The sequence below is a fragment of the Marmota marmota genome, unplaced genomic scaffold (genome assembly GCF_001458135.2).
Source record: "Marmota marmota marmota unplaced genomic scaffold, marMar, whole genome shotgun sequence".
NCBI lineage: Eukaryota > Metazoa > Chordata > Mammalia > Rodentia > Sciuridae > Marmota > Marmota marmota.
The window spans coordinates 15,517,019-15,534,830 of NW_025999982.1; the positions used below are offsets into that span (position 1 = coordinate 15,517,019).

The window sequence follows — 17,812 nt, forward strand, 5'->3', positions numbered from 1 at the left end:
GTATGTTGTTATTATTGACAATAGCCATACTGTGTGAGAGTACATTAGCATTTCCTATTTCCAGCTATTATTTTCTAATTTGCTTTTCACTGTTCTAAAAATATAGGGTTTCTTTTTTGTTTTGGTGTATTTATATTATATGAGAAATATTATTAAACTTATGTATCAATTCTGATATTAGGTGAAACCTCCTGAAATTGTTATTATGAGGAATATAAATGTTCAAAATTAGCATCTTAACATGGTTTATGTATAGATAATGTTTTATGTACAGATTCTTTTGATTTCTTCTGTATACAAATATACTACCTATGAATTAATCACTTTTATTTCTTTCTTCTCGATGTTTATATTTTAAAATTTATTTTGGTCATCATATAACATTATCTGTAACTTCAAGCACAATGTTTGTTAAAAGAAATGGCAGATATAGCCATTTTGTTCTCAATGTATGGAAAAATATTTAAACTATTTCACAAATATTATATTTTTTGCAAATTTTAAGATATATTCTTTATAAGGTTAAAGAAAATCTCTTATTCTTACTTTATTGAGTTTTACTTCAAATTGGATATATGTAAAATCTTATAAAATGTTTACACACATTTGTTTAAATAATATCATTTTTCTGCTTGGTTTTATTAAGGTGGTGAATTAATTTTATCATTTTATGATTAAGTAATACGATAGATCTTTGAATTAATAAACTTGACATCATCTACATTTTATATTACTAGATTTGATTTGCTATGATAGTGTTTAATGTTTTATGTCTACGTTTACAAGAAGGGTTTTTCCATCATTTAACTTGGGTATAAAAGTCCTTCCCAAGCTTTGATATTAAGGTTATTCTGAACCAATAACATGAAGAGAGGGCATGGATTACCAGTATCAGAAGTAAAGGATCATGACCACAGAGCATACTGAAAGGATGTTTTAAACTTTACAGAAAATATTATATATTTACAAAAATATGAATATACCTGACAAATGAAACAGGGATATTGACACAAGAATTAGAAAACCCAGTTTCATATATATATGACCATAATATATACTTCTGTTTAGGTATATATAAGTGATATGTGTATGAACTATGTGTATATATAAATACATTCATAAATGACATGAAATTATAATTAAAATTTTCCCACAAAAAAACATTCATTAATGATAGAGTTCATTCATGATATTTAAAACATTTGAGGAATTGAATAATGCTAAAGATGCCCAAAGTTTTTGAGAGAATCTCGAGTTAAAGTTAAGGAGGTAACAACATTCAAGATAACAGCAATATCAAGGCTTTCAGCTTGGAGATAAATAGATGGAAAGAGAAAACACTGCATTCAAATTTGAAGTTCATTATAGCAGACATGCTAGGATGGAACAATTAAATATTGAGAGTCAATACTTACATATGCAAATTGGGAATAATGACATTTCTATAATAAGCGGTAATATTCAGTTGAATTATAAAAGAGCAAGTCAAATTCTAAGACAATCTGTGGTAATTATTAAGATATTGTCTCTCAGCTCCAGACTTAGACTTCTATAATTTAATTTATTATGCTGGGATTTAAAATTCAGAAATTGTAGTTTTCTTTTCCCATCAGTCTGTAAGTTAAACTCTGCTTATAGTGAGAACTACAGAAATACTGCAAATCTGGAGGAGAAAGAAGGGATTGCTGATTCCCATATTTTTCTGCTTGTTTGTGTCCTGTTACTCTGAGAGTCACTCTGTCAATCTTCTTAATGCTGACAGTGGCAATTCTCTCCCGTGGTAGTAAGATTCATTTTGCAATTCCCCAATGTTTCCAGAAAAGACTTAACTCGACTCCCCCAAAAGATGTTAATACAAATGTCAGTTCCCAGTCCTCAAAGATAGGTCCCAGCCCACAGGGCACATCTCTGAGCTCTGAGACCTAAGCATAAGCTTATCAATGCTAACGATTCAGATGTCTATTTGAGTTCTAGAGAAAAAGTGACAGAGTTTTACATTTTTATCAAATACTATTAAAAACTCACTTATGGCAAGATAAGCAATTGCTTTGAGTTTAAAGAGTTATTGTACTCAAAAGTAATTAGATAGTTCCAAAAAGGGAAAATGTAACCCAGTTCATTTTTTAAAAAGTTTCTCTATCAATACAGAGATACATAGAAGTCATGATATATAAGGGATTATTTAACTTTTTTTAGTACTCAGTCCTCTCTTCAGGTTAAAAGATGCTCTATGCTAGCCCAAAATCTGTTTTCAGTAAACATACTGCTATTAAACATAAATGTCTAGGGATAACAATTTATTAATTTATATTGTTTTTAAGTGCAAATTAATCAATAATTGCCCTATGATAAAGTGTACCAACATTACCGACAAAAGTGTTACTATTTTATATTGTTTTTATTGCATTATGCTATTTTTTTCTATTGTGCTATTTGCATCTCTATAAGTTTGAATGCTGAATTTATTTAATTAGGAAAGGAGTAGTCAATGGGTTTTAATGACCAAGATAAGATTTTCATTTTCTGTCAACAAGTAAACAAATATATGCTGAAAATGCCAAAAAATCAAATTTAAAGTAAATTCTGGAGTCAATTTGTGTTTAATTAAAGATAAATCAGTAGCACTTACATCATGCATTTTAAAGCTGTATGTTTGTCTCTACTGGCTTTTTCCCAGCTTTTACACCTTCCATCTAGGGCCCAGGTTGATGATAGGAACTGTGTAGGCTATGAACATATTGACAAATGTATCCTTCCTTGTTTGCTCTTCAAAAATTGAGATGAGCCCTTTAAAAATGTCTCCTTTGCAGCTGGTGATGCTAAGCTTTGACATTAGTAGGTACTGAATAGACACAACAAGAAGAAGGAGTTCCCTTTTTGGATTCCCATTATTTTCTTTGTGCTCCACGTGACTGGCATGTAGAGACAGTGGGGGTAGTATATGTGGACAGTATCAGTACCACTCACCCTCATTATGTATCAGTTGGAGTCCTGTGCACTACTTGCCATTGAAATTGAATGGTATATTATAAATGAATTACTAATGAGGCTTCTAAGTGAGCCAGTGGTTGGTTACCTGCCTCTTCTGTCAACTCAGAGTAATTCCTGTTTGTCAGTAATAGTCATGTTTATTTATCTCTTGCACTCTGCAGGGATTTTTCATACTTATCCAACAACTGTAGAAAAGTTCTTACCTGTGTTAACACCTTCTCTGCCATGCACTGATCTGCAGTCAGTTTCTCCAAGGAGATCTGAGTTCAATCTTAGAGATTTCTTCCTTGTATACTTTCCATGGGGTACTTTTTAAGAGCACTCTATTGCTTTATAGAAAACCTCCTTAGAGTTAATAATTCTTTAAGTATTTCCTTTTAAATATTTTGTGATTTTTGTTTCCTTATTGGGCCTTTAAAAAATAATAAAACATTTCCCAAGTCTTCTGCATTACTAACTTGAACTTTTATAAGTGGATCACATCAACCTGAGAAGTTTGTCTCTCAGTACATTCTTCTTTTGAAATAACATGTCAAAAAGATTCATCAAGCAATGAAAGACAAAGGAAGCACATGTAATCATACAGTTAATGGCCAGAGCAATTACATTCATAATTGAGCTGAGAGGGGATAAAAATAGAACTCTTTCTCTTTAGATTCAGAATTTAACACAAAGTGAATGCCATCTGAATTTTAAAACAGGTATACATGATAAGCGTGATTTTTCCAGTCTAGGAAAATGCAGTCTTTGTGAGCACTGCTCAAGAAACACATCAAAATGTTGATTAATGGGACATCACATTTGTATAATTTTCTTGATAGTGCAATTTTATCACATGTTTGGCATTGCTATTAAGCAAATTATATATCATATTTTTCATGGAAAATGATTCCTTTTGGGGAAATGAGCCTTCAAAAATATTTTACATATATTGTCTTTTATATTTAGATGAGAAGTATATTTCATCAAGAGAAATATTTCTGACTTTTTGATGTAGATGGCACCTGGGTATATAAAAACAGTAAACATCATTTTTGGATACAAAGTAAGAATGATACTAATGTTAACAAAATAGAAAAAGAAATGATAATGTACTTTCTAGATTTTTCTTAACTTCTTTTGTGGTTATTTTTCTGGGTACTGAGAAGTCAATTGAGAATTTCCAGGGTGAAAATGCTTTTTTTTTTTAATATAACCCCTCTTACCACTCTGTTAATTTCTTCTTGTTTCCTGGAAAAACCGACTGTCTACAAGGAAAAGCCAGTCTATTGTTTGTTGATAAAGTCAAGGGATCCTGTGGCTTTGATTAACATGAGTAGTTTCTGATTTAATCTTGGACTACTGACTTCTGAAGTTCTTGTTAGCTGAAGATATTCCCTTTATTCTGTTACATTCAGCCTGGTACAATTCCAACTCAGTTCAGTTATCAGACATCATAACTGGAAGACACTTCAACTCTTGTCCTATGGAAAATTTTCAACACTATTTATCATTAGTAATATTACCAATGTTAAGTATTAACACTGTTAGTAACAACATTGTTAAGTGTTCATGATACATCTACTTACCTTAAAATCACCTGGAGCTTTAAAAAATAACAACATCAGCATTAGCTAATGGAGGGATGTAACCACACGTTTTTATTAATTTATGGCAGAGTTCATTAACAAATATTCTTGAAAAGTTCTTCAGATAATCTATTATTCACTCAGCATATAGTATCAGTAGGAATCCTATATATAGCTCCACTGGTGTGAGTAAATCTTTTCAGACTATGAATTAAGGCTGCTTGCAAATAGGAGATTGAGTTCCAAAGACATTGGCTTCATCAATGCATTATTTTACAAAAGTTGCCTTACAATTGTAAAACTTTAGCATTGTGTATATGAGTTTGAATGAATAAAATAAAAAGGCATACTGATTTTCTGGAGAACAAATAATCTCAGACTGTTTAGTAGTAATGTAGTATCACAACTGTATTATTTATTGTACAATTGTTTTTCTCATATTGATGTATAGCCAAGCCCCTCACTGGTTATTGAAGGTCTTAAAGCCATGGCCATGGGATGAATGTATCCCCATTATGAAAGTGCCAGCCTCTGAATTGTCTCTCTGTGGTTTCTACATTTGTAGTACATAATGGAGTAGAATGTATTGTTGGATGAATAATATTGGGTTTTCTAAAACACAAGGAGTAGAGTCCTCCTGGCAGATATTGGGATATATTTACCATAAAGTCAAAGAGATGAGAAGGTGATTTCTTTGAATGACAATGGCTGATTTCCTGTATATTACTTTTTCCATGAGTAGCAAAGTCAGTTGGATTTTAGTCTATCTCAATACACCTGACTAGCCATCTGGGTTTCAGCTGCTTTGAGGATCTTTTCTGTCATTAGCAATGCAAATGATCCTCAGAAGTCCTAGGAGAGTTGATTGTAGGCAATGACAGCTAAGGGACGAGGAGCCAGGCAGATTGACAGTCAGATGGCCTTGACATAGTTTATTTCTCAGCCAGATGGAGATCAACAGGTCAGAGGCAATGTCTCCTCAGTTTTCAAGAAATTGTTTTTCATGTGGTAGACTATTTGCTATATTGATGCTCAAAGACAATGTTCTTTTAAAATAACTAAATATTTATTGAAAGTTACATATACATTTGAACAATCAGAATAGTTTTATAGACATTCTTGTAAACTATAGGACGATGATCCAAAGTCTATTAAAAGACAATACATATGGAAAGAGTGTCATGGGTCACATACTACCAAATTACATTGACATTACATTGGCAAGTTAATTAAAAATAATGAATATCATATATTTGACAGGCATTCAGTCTGTGGGGATCTTCTTTTGAATTAGAAGAGTAGACATTCTACTCTTTATTTGGGCAGAATAATATATCAAATTACAGTTGCACTATGTGATGAAAAGTAGACTCTATGTTCAATGAAATCATCAGGATCATTAGCTAATTAGTTACAAATCCCATTGCTATAGCCTCCTGAAACACAGAATGTTTATCAAAACTGTGGTTTGCAACTAGTTCATATGTGAGTTGTGTTAAAAATCTAACCTAAACCACTTCTTTTTAAGAAGGGTAGTTATAAAAAAAAAAACCAAACAAACAGAAAAGAACAGAAGGTAAAGATGATTGCTAGGTTCAGGCAGAGGACAAGAGACATCAGGTAGTGACATAGCATTCACCACTGGTAAAGCAAAAGTCAATCAACATATTTAGAAGACACAGTTAAGAAGAGTAATATTTTGAGATGCCAAATTAGAGCAGCAGCAATCTGTAGATGAATTTGTGGAAAACGAAAGATGTTGAATAAAACAAGCAGAACTTGAGAATAAGCTTAAGCTGATCAACTTCATAATACTCCTGTAATTTAGTGAGCAACGTGATGCTATAGAAAATGGTGTTACTATCATCTAAAGCTCAGCTGAAGTGAATGATGAGAATAGTGGACATGGTGTGAACTGATGGATATCAGGAAGAGCATCAAGGGAAGGCAGGAGGTGGTAAATGCACAAGTGAAAGCTGCAGTGGGGATGTGAGTATTCTTCAAAGCCTTTTGATGAAAGGTCTTCTCTGTTGGAACAGACCAGACATTCAAGCAGACCATCCATTCATGCATGATCTGGAAGAGAAGGGGCACATGGCTAATGGACCAGAATAACTGATCCAACTTTAGTTATCCATGAGGAAGACAAAGCAAAACAAACAATAAATAAATGTCTTTTCTCAGCTAATGAGAATCACTGAGTGACTAGAACTGACAGAGTGCTGTTTGTTGATGTACCTCACCTCGCCTCGATCACTGCAACTCAGTGGAATAGGCATCATTATTACCATTTTGCCTATTAAGAAATTAAGGGTTTGCATGTCATAGTAATTACCCAGTAAATTAATCTATCAAAATTCCAAATAAATTGCTAAGCCAGATAAATCTGACTCTGAAACCTACACTAACTTTCCAGGTAGCTTATTCCATCCAAGTTGGCTTGCTTAACACTTGGCCAGGGGCTGAGTTTGGCTTGAGTTATAGAACCCATTCTGCATGAATGTTTATTATCACAGTATTATGTATGCAAACCTGAGGAGACTAGAGTAGTGAGCAGCTGAAAGAGATTTGTTACAGAACTTAACAGCCCTCTTTTTCTGATGAGAATCATGACTGTTTTCATAACCTCATCAGCTCAGTAGTCAGATATGCAAATTGGCCTTCAAGTGCAAGCCAGAATGATCTTTAAAGAATATTAGTTATTATATGCCAACTCTCCTTCAGGCTCATAGCCATCAGATATGTCACCAACTGTAGTCCTACTGGGTATAGTAAAGACAAAGGGAGAGTTTTATGAATTAAAAATATTTTGAACTTACTTTCTTTTTGATAGTAATAAGTCCCTAGTATTCAGTTTAATAACAGTCTGCTTAACATAGCAGAGCATTTACCACTTAAAATATATTAAGTTAAATGTCTGCCATAGTAAAATCAAAAGTTGTTTTTAATGTGAAATTCTCCAGTTATAAAAAGTTAAGCAATGTGTCAGATGAAAGGAACAGAAAGGTAGAAGAAAATGGGATGAAAGCCTTAAATTCATGGTTTCTCTAGAGAGATAATTGGTGCTTTTTAAAAGATGAGATGTTGGAGCAAAACATATATTTTGCATGAAAATAGCAGAAAACATGTCAAATTTCCTTTAAATGCTCTGTCTTTTATCATGTGATAAATGGCTTTTCTACAGAGTATGAAATATCTCACCCCATGCTAAAGAATAGAAAGTGATTTTCTCACACATCAGTCCTTAAAATAGGATACAACATTCACATCTCTGAATCTATCTATTGGTAAGGACTGACTAAGTGTACGTGAAGGAGAAGGACAGAGTCATTCAGTTGGGAAAGAGGAAAGATTGTGTCTTCTCACAAGTGACTTCTTTTCTTACAATAGGCCTCAAATCAATGATCCACAGGACCACAGTTATATTTATAGTTTTATTTTGTAAGATCAACATAATATTTTCAAAACAGTCTAAATTTTAATATCTAATGTAACTAGAACATATTTCTTCCAAATTTCCAAGCTATTTTCCATTCTGATTCAAAAGTTTATTTTACTTGCCAGATTCTTACAAGGTATTTGACTTTAAGGCCTTATATTTATATGAGATAGAAAATGCATAAAGATTTGTAGAATCAAACATCAACAGTGTAAAAATCTGAGAATGCCTAGTGCCAGGAAGGATATTAAAATATTCAGTGGCATAACTTCTGCTAGGATTACATGTTTTTAAAATTTTTAGATGGTGATTAGAATGGTAGTTTATATCAGAAATAAAAATAATTCTATGTCTACATTTGAACTCAGAGACTTAGATCTAAGAATGTTCATTACAACTCAGTTTATTATATAAAAATCTTAAAATTGACCTACATGTCCATCTCTGAGAACCTGATAGATGCCCAAGCTGTATTATGGGAAATGATGCAGCCATTGAAAAGGAGGTAGGCACCTCCTTTTGTGTACATTCTTGTAAATGCTCCAAGATATGGTTATGTCAACAAATTAAGTCAGACTAAGTATATGATATGAGTCTTTCAGTTCAAAATATGCAATTTGTGTATTTATATGTGTTTGTGCATACTTACATAAAACATTAATGGAAAACTAATACATGTACCAAATTTTTAAATCTTATCTAAAAACTGGGGTGTAAAATCAAGTCTATTTTTCATTTTTGGGTTACCATTTTCAATATTCTTGAAATATTTATAATGATAATTTACTTATATACTGATTTTTAAGACATGATGATAATGAAAGCAATATAAACTACAAGAGGGATGAAATATATACACACACATATATATATACACCTATTCATTTATTTATGTATTATTTATCTCTGTCTTATTATGTCCCCTTTTCCTAGCATACTGTCCTCAATCTCCCTTTCCAACTTCTGCCTTCCCAATAAGTGACTGTTTCCCTCGACCTTTTACACTTTAACACATACTCTCCTTAGATTGCATCAGCTACCACTTCTGTGCATATTTCTATCATAACTCTCTCTCATACTACACTGGAAGTTCAGTAAGTTCTGCCTTTCTGTTTTTCCCATTATTCTCTTGCAAAAACAAGGTCTTGGGTGACTACCTCTCATTCACCAGGAGGAACTGACACAGACATTGAATACCTTGTGATCTCCATTATGGAGGTCAGTGTGGAATTCTGCTTTCATGACCTCAGGGAAACTTACCTGTTAGCCAGGCCTTGACATGTTCTGGTTGGTAGGGACCTCAGAGTGTTTATTGAATTAGTGATTGAATTGATGAATCCATTAATCTTGCTGCACTTTTAAGGAACTGAAGACAAATTCTTCCTGAAAAGGAATATTTAGCAAAGTAGGAACTTGAAAATGAATATATAAGAGCAACAATTTAACCAACATCCCAAGGTGTCATGTGTCAGCCCTAGGACCTGATTTTAGAATCATTTCAAATTACTTGCCACAAATAATTTCTATCCCACTCATGTATATATATTCAAGTGTAACTAAATAATCATTTATTCATACATTCACAAATGCTCATTGAAAAAATTTTTAGATGATATAAGCTTGCAGATAGAAAACACAATTAAAGCAGTCTGAGATCAAAGTAACAGTTCCTTTTTAATCTATGTATTAAATTCTTAAGAGGAAAAAAGAAAGCCAGGAGACTTTTTCTCAAAATTGTGGGGATATATTGTTTTTATTCATAGTTCAGTGGAAATATTATTTTCATTCTTATAGTAGTTCAAATACGTCATTTTATTAATATGCCAGTTATATTGATATTGTATGCAGTAAAAACATACATTTGAAAATTTTATAAATTTTGTATGTTTTGTTAATATTTATTTCAAATTCTGTTGGCACATCATCTTATTATTGCAATTTTCCTAATTCCCCAGAACCTGATCAGTATTTTCATAGACTTTCAGATCACATCTAATTTATACTTGTTTCTATCACTTCTAGAAATGTAGCCATCATTGTAGTTATATATCACAAGTCAGCTAGAGCACATCAGTTCTTAGACAACACGTAGGGACAGCTGATATCATGAAGCAGAATATCCACTGACCCATGGAGCTTCTCCATGTTTCCAGCCATGCCTGCCAGCTCTTCTTACTAAATAAAACATGGTGTCTAGTGATCACATATTTTCAACATTAGCACATTTATCCCAATTTTTTTTGCTGCCTCCCCAGATTTGTGTAAAATACATATTATCTTATAAAATATTTTTGCTATGATTTTATAGATGAAACCTTACCACTAGTAAGTTTTATTAATTGATGGTGGCAATAATATAGACTATACCTATGGTATAGAATCATTTTATTTAAGGTTACTGATTTAGTGGAAATGTCACAATTAGGATCCAAATTTAAAGTTAGATCACCAAATCAATGTGGAAATTTTATTTAATTAATATAACAATTTTGCAAGTATGAATTACTGTCACCTCATCAAAAAGGAAATTAACCAAACTTTGTTAAAGAGGAAAACCTAACAGAAAAGATAAAAATATAGAGAAGTTAAAAATATATATAATTTCTCCAACAGCGAATGTATAGCATACCTATGCCAGCAGTGAAAAATTTCCTTTCTCCAAAAGAAAAATTAATTATGAGCTCATGAGATTCAAAAGCTGACATGGTCCATTTTTCTTTAAGAATAAAATATATATTTACAATGCTGGAGAAATAAAATTTATAAGAATGATCTGTCAGTGTTGACTTAAAGGAACTATAATATTTAGTTTTTCCTTATGATTAAAAAGTATAGAAACATGAATTTTCAAAGGACATTAAAGTGAATCTCAAAAACTGCCCATTTTCAGTTTTAAAATTCAATAAACAAAGAAGGAATTGAGGGGACAATATTAATTGGTAGTTTGTTATTAGCCAATTCTTTTTGGATGTTATGCTGTTTCTTTAATCATGATAGATTTGTCTGAGAAAAAATCAAGCCAAGGACTGTACATTGTTAGAGAATACGTTGGTGTTAACAGTTATTGGGGACCACAAATCAAGTCAAGATGGTGCCTGGCAGTTTGCCAGGAGGAGTGGTTCCAGAGGCAATGCCACCGAGCCATTAAGATGGTGGAGATTCCTTATTGGCTGATTGCTGTATCTGGATGATGCTAATTGAGTCAAGCTGTGTGTAATCAGTTAGGTATATATACCTCTGCTGTTCCGCAGTAAAGTGGCTCCCGCTACCTTGGGTGCCCGCTACCTTGAGTTCCCACTCAGTTCCCGCTGAGTTTCCCTGCAATAAAGCAGTTCCCGCTTGCTTCAACCTTCAAGTTGCTTGTCACCTCCTGGTTATTTTGCCCAGCTGGACTGCGGCAAACAGTATTATTTTTTCATAGACTTCCTGATATAGAATCTAATTAAAGTTGATATAATAAAATATTGTGTGATATACAGAATCATCTACTGCCCTTGGAAAGGAAATTGTACTGTAAGCTTGATTGATTAGTGCATTTCTAGAATGTTTATTTTTCAATAAGGGAAAAGAATTCTATTTGGAATAGTTTTATAGTTAAAAACGGGGATCTGGAGCAAGTCCCCATACTGTGAACCTATTTATTACTAAACACATAACCAAGGTTGAGAACTGACTGTTAATACAACCAACTTCTTATAGAACTCTAAAACAATGAAGAAATTTTATATTGTCCAAATTTGTAGAACCTAAAGAATTTCAGTCTAAATATTATCTCAGAGACAATTTTAAAGAGATGATTATGTGGAAATTTTTACATAATTTAAATATATATTGCTCGAGGAGGAGACTTTTTAAAGCCACATATACTTGGGGAAAAAAGGAGTTAAAGTAAGATAAATGGAAGATTTCATTTTTTTTTATGACTTATCAGAGCCCTTTATGTGCTCTTAGTTGTGTTATTGTTGCTGGCAGAAATTGGATCAGGTCATGTGCCATGGATTCAAAGAATGAACATCCTGAGCGCAGAGTCAAGCAAACAAGAAAATTTGTTAAGAAGGGGAAAGTACAGACCTCCCAGCACAGTGCATGGGATGGGCAGGAGTACCATTTCTGTCTTAAGCCCAATCTCTTTTAGGGCTTCTGTAGAGAAGTTTACTACTCCCCATTCTGATTTGTTTCTGTTTCTGGGAGTTTGAGCTAATTGATTGGTTGTTTCTTATCTAGCCATTTCAGGGTCTTACTCAGGACCCCCTGTTTTCTTCACTCTTAATTAAGTGGTGATGTGATTTAGCTAATTCATTCTGTTTTGCTAGTGTATCCTGTTTTGCTAGTTTGTCTTATTTTGAAATGACTTTTCCCATGACCTCTTTCTTGATCCTACTCTGATCGCCTATAAGACCTCTATCTCTATAAGACCTCTTGCCTCCTTCTTTTTATTTATTTATTTATATTATTTTTTAAAAAGTATGACAGAGGAATGCATTACAATTCATATCACACATGTCGTTCCCTTCTTAGGGAGAAATAGTCAATAATGTGTCCCACAGTATTTGATGACTGAACATAGAACATTGACACTTGAACAAGCAAATTATACAAGAATTCTGATCCAAATGTAGTGAATAATTGCTGTTTTTCTGCATTTAAATTGCTTCTAGATTTGAGTTATGTGTTTCCAGATTTTAGATATGTGTTCCCCAAAAGCTCATGTGTAAGACAATGCAAAAAGGTTCAGAAGTGAAATGGTTGGGTTTTGTGAGCCTTAACCCAATGAGTAAATTAATCCCCTGATAGGGATTAATTGATGTTAACTGTAGGCAGGTAGGGTGTGGCTAGAGGAGGTGAGTCCCTGGGAGGTGTCCCTTTGGGGTATATATTTTGTCTTTGTGGAACAGAATTTTTCCTCTTTGCCTCCTGGTGTGATATTCAGCCTCACCTAGAGCCTGGAGAAATAAAGCCAGCTGTCTATGAACTGAGACCTCTGAAGCCATCAGCACCCAAGCAAATTTTCCTCCTCTAAAATTATTCTTGTCAGGTTTTTCAGTAACAGCAACAAAAAACTGACTAAAACAGATCCTAAAACACAATTGATTATATCAGTAGGAGTTTGGCATTAGGCAGAATTCTACAAATGATTAAGTTTCTCATTTTTATTAAAGAAATGAAGATGAGTAAGCAAATACTTACCTAAGGCTATAAGAGCAAAGGTAGTTTTTGTATGTCCTAAAGCAAGTAAAATACTTTCATATAGTCAAAGTATCTTGTGAAAAGAAGCATGTCAAGTGAAATTATGAATATCTAGCAAATTATTATTTTTTGGATTTACTTTTAATTGTAGATGGACATGATAGCTTTATTTAATTTGTTTATTTTTATGTGGTGCTGAGAATCAGACCCAGTGCTTCACCAGTGGTAGGTAAGATCTCTACCACTGAACTATGGCCCCAGCCCAACTAGTAATTTTTTTTTAGTTTCCAGTTTTAGCATTTCTCATGTAGTCTTCTATGCTACATTAAATAAAGAATATAATATAATGTTAGTCTCTTGACAAATACAAAAATTATACAAGACAATTTTCACATATTTTGAGGAACTAAAATGTGACTCCAATATTTAATCTGTATAAATATAATAACTTATTTTTATTAAAATTAGATTTTATGATTTTTTTCACTGTAGCCTGGTTAAAATCAACTTATTTGACAATTGATACATGGAGAAAATTGGTATGTGAAGAAGAGAAAAAATGTCAGTGATAAGATCCAATAAGTGCACACATTTTCTAATAACTCTACACACATGCCACCTGGGCAGAATTGCATCTAAATCTAATTCAATAAATGGAACTACAATGTAAGAGGCAGCTACACAAGAAGGTACCTATCTTTTCTAGTTGAAAAATTTTGCATTTTTAGTCTAAAAGAAGGAACCATTCATCAGAGTAGAACAATTTTTAGCAGTACCTGCTGATTAGAAATTATGCAAAAAAATCACTTCTTACATGCTTAATTGGGTTATTTTCTTTCTTTCTTTTTTTTTCCCAATAAGCATCTCAAGGAAAGATATTTCTCAAGATTTGAAATAGTGTAGATGAGCCAGTGCTTGAAGGTATTTTCTCTATTATTTATAGAAAATATGGAAATATTTTCACTTGGAAGATTAACAAGTTGAAATCAGAAAATCTAAAATTTTATGGCTCTCAAATTTATATATAACATTTAGGTCACTTGATTACTAGGCTGCTCCATTTTTACTGTTGTAGTTGGTAATAATAAATGTCTAATCCTTTGATACATTTAATAATGGCATTTTTTTCAAGTATTGCACAACTGAAAGCTTAGTGTCTTGCTAAGTGGGAAGTGAAATATGAAGACATTGAGTAATTTCGTCCCAAGCACTCTGACCTCTCAGCTGGTGAACACACACCCTTGCCACTAGAAGAATGATAAATTTAGGCCTTCCCAGGCTTTTTTCTCCTAATACTTTTAAGAAGCCAAGGAGACTTAAAACCAACTAGAATCCCCTGTAGGCCATACTTTTCAAGGTCTTTAGTCAATGGAAATTTTCCTCTTGTGTTTTCAGTATCTGCCAGATACTGAATCAGAGCTGCCTTAAGCAGGTCAACTGTCTCTCTGGCTTCTGTTGCTTTGCTGGTCACAGATCAGTGACTGTACTGTTTATAGTACATACTGATCCCGCCATAGTCCACTGATTTCTACATCACTGGCAGGATCTTGTTAATTCCACGACCAAACCTTTTTCACATCTCTGGTATTCCCTCTCTCGAGTCAGTGATGAACTCACTTTCTTTCCTTAGGTAGAGCCCTTCCAGTGCAGTGTTTCAGAGTCCATTCATTTTTTTCAAGACTGGCTTTCTTCAGGAGTGTACAGATACAAGAGATGTCACCCAGTTTCTGCGGGTGCCTATCCATCACAAAACCCAGCCTCTGAAACAGGCCCAACCCTGTCAGTACTGTGCTTCACTCATTGTGATTTTTCTCTGAAGAGCCCTATTTTTTTCCTAGTCTGCTTTTTAAAAATGAAGCTAGCATTGTTTAAGTATTGCTTTTAGATCAAAAAAGAGAAAACCCGAATCAAACTGAAAGCGGTTTTGAAAAATCAGGATTGGGTCCTCATATCCCTGGTGTTCAAGATTAAACATCTTAGAAATGCTGAGGCAATAAAACAAGTTTATTTAAGGGATAGGGAAGAGAGAGGGTGGGGGGCTCCTCCGGAGAGGAGGGGACCCATAGAGATGGTGCCAAGGGAGTGAGTGGGGTGTCCCACCCTTTTTATTGATTTCAGGTTTCCTTTCTTCTCATGGCCCCTCCCCAATCCTGCTTACCTGGTGGCCAAAAGGCAGGAAGACAGCTGTCCCAGGGATGTTGGAAAGTGTGATCCTTCCCTCCCCTGGAAACTGTTAGCAAGGGATTGGGGAAGTGCAATCAACCCATTTCCTTTTTTTTTTTTTTTTTTTTTTTTATTACTAGCTACTTGTCCTTTGCCCTGGTCTCAAAACGGTTTTCAGTAAAAGGTGTAAATGTAATGTAAATGATGAGTAGAGAAGTAGGTATAAAAGTAGGTATAAATCAGAAAGAGCCTGATTGGGGACTCTAGCAGCATTGCCTTCTGGGCTCCACTCCCTCCGGATTACCTACATAGCAGTTCATCACTCCATACAGGGATCACTCAACTGCTCTGTGTCATCTTTCTTGGGTACAGTAATCCTAAACCTTAAATCTTTAGAACACAAGTTTGTTTCTACATTGCAATGAGAAGGAAATTTACTTTAAAAAGAGCAGTAGGAATTATATACTCATTCTTGAACCAATTGTTGTGAAAAGGACACAGTTCAAATGAATGAGAATCTACCCTATAAGTTGTAAACTCCACATAAAGACAGAATAATGCCTTCACAAAGAAGATGAGGTCAATCCTGGATTTGGACTGACCTAATTTTTAAATCTTACTCCCCACTTTTGCTTTCCCTAACATACAGCACAATGAGATGCTATTCTAAGTTCAGATTTCCAAGATTCCTAATGATAACCTAATGTTATCATTGATAAATACTGGCACTTAAGCCCGTGATTTCCAGAAATTTTAATGAGATCATTATTCTAGTGGCTATGTGGGGAGAAAGCTTGGGAGGTATTTTATATATAAATGTTCCTTGGTCACCACATGTTCATATCCATTATTTGCACCTCTGTGAGGCAATGAGAACTTTTAGTTCTGAAATTAAGAATGACTGCTTTCCAATAGTGTGGGTCATGTTGGAGAAATTTCTTCTAATTACAAGATTTAAATATGATGACTTCTAACTTGTCAGTCCCATTTTCTCTCTGCTCCTCATCTTTGCCTTCCAAAACTTTGTGGGAAAAATGTCACTAAGTGTTTTAAAATAATAATTTGAAAAATACTAGATAAATAAAAAGATTTGGCTATCTGAACAGTTTTCTTCTTTCAATTTTTTCCCCTCTTTTTCAGTCTGAGGATCTCCTATTCCCAGGAATATTAATAATGACTGGCATATTTAAATAACTGACAAGAATATTCAGGTTAAATACATTTCTGAATCAAATACAAAAAAAAGTATCTGGAATTAAAAAAAAAAAAAGTTCAAGTATTTTGGTCATCCAGCCATGGTGAGAATTTTGCTTCTGCCATACTTTTCCTTTTATATGACTATGTTTTTATCAGCAAAATAAAGATAATAATTTCTCTCTTGTGGGGTTTTAAGGGTTAAATAAGAACATTTATATAAAAAATAGCAGTGTGAATGCCTGGTACATGATATATTCATTATAAATATTAGCTTCCTCTTCTATCATTCATGATTTTTTTTTCCTTATCAGTGATTACACAGAGGACCAATGTGTATAAATACACTCCACTCCTCAATAAAAATATGAATGTCATATTGATCCCCTGTCATCTAGGGCTCTATGTAATCATTAGAAAGGAGACATAAAGGCTTTTTATTTTGGGATCCTTGTCAAGTTCTTGATCATTAAAGTGAAGGCTGAGAAGAGACCTACACTGAACTCACACCTGGAAGATAAGGACAGTGAGATGTAAAAGAAAAAAATTATACTGGACAGAGCTAACAGGCAAAACAAATGGTTCAAGATTGTTGAAAGACGGGAGTGAGATTGAACTCAACTTCACCAAAATAGAAGGTGAGACCGTTTTTTAAGTGTTCAGGTGAGCTAGTGGAAAAGTACTGGGAGACATTAGAGAAAAGCTTCTCAGTGTGATCAGGCCTTTATTGTTTGCTAATTGATGCAACTTTCTGCCTTTCCACAGAAACTGGGAGATAGGGATCCTGATTTTATTTCAAAATGATGGCTTGAGAAAAAGCTTTCAGGGATTGTAATCTAGTGAAAGTCTGGGAGTTTTGCACCTCAAAGGGGCAGAGAAAGAATTTGCAATTGTAAATTATCTAAACTAAATGTCTGAGGAAAGGGAAACCAGGGGGCTCTGGTCAGGTATAAACCTGTCTATAGTAGAGTCAGAGGAACCTTAGCATGGTTTTGGCCAGTGATGTAGTTGGAGCAGCACTGGCTTTCGGGGACACCTAGGATTGAGCCCTGAGGGAAATATGTTGGTTGCTTCAGGTCCTGTCTCAGAAATGGGTGTCCCCAGACCTTCCAGCTCAGATCAGAAGCCATATTCAACAGGAAGTGTCAGGGTTATTGTATAAAGAAAAAACTCCACCAAGGACAGAAGAAAAATAGATTTATTTGCTAGGAAAATAAATTTCAATAGGATATTCAATAAGATGGAATTCATAACTACAATAACTTATTTA

The 17,812-nt window shown here is 33.8% G+C and overlaps 1 long non-coding RNA gene across 1 annotated transcript; it reads right to left on the reverse strand.

Moving 5' to 3' along the window:
• Positions 1–627: 627 nt before the first annotated feature.
• On the reverse strand, positions 628–15,427 carry LOC125617479. Its single transcript, XR_007348507.1, has 3 exons — positions 15,344–15,427; positions 9,259–9,381; positions 628–4,454 (listed from the first exon to the last, which is right to left on the reverse strand). It is a non-coding gene; the product is annotated as an uncharacterized LOC125617479 (long non-coding RNA).
• Between the last annotated feature and the right edge of the window lie 2,385 nt (positions 15,428–17,812).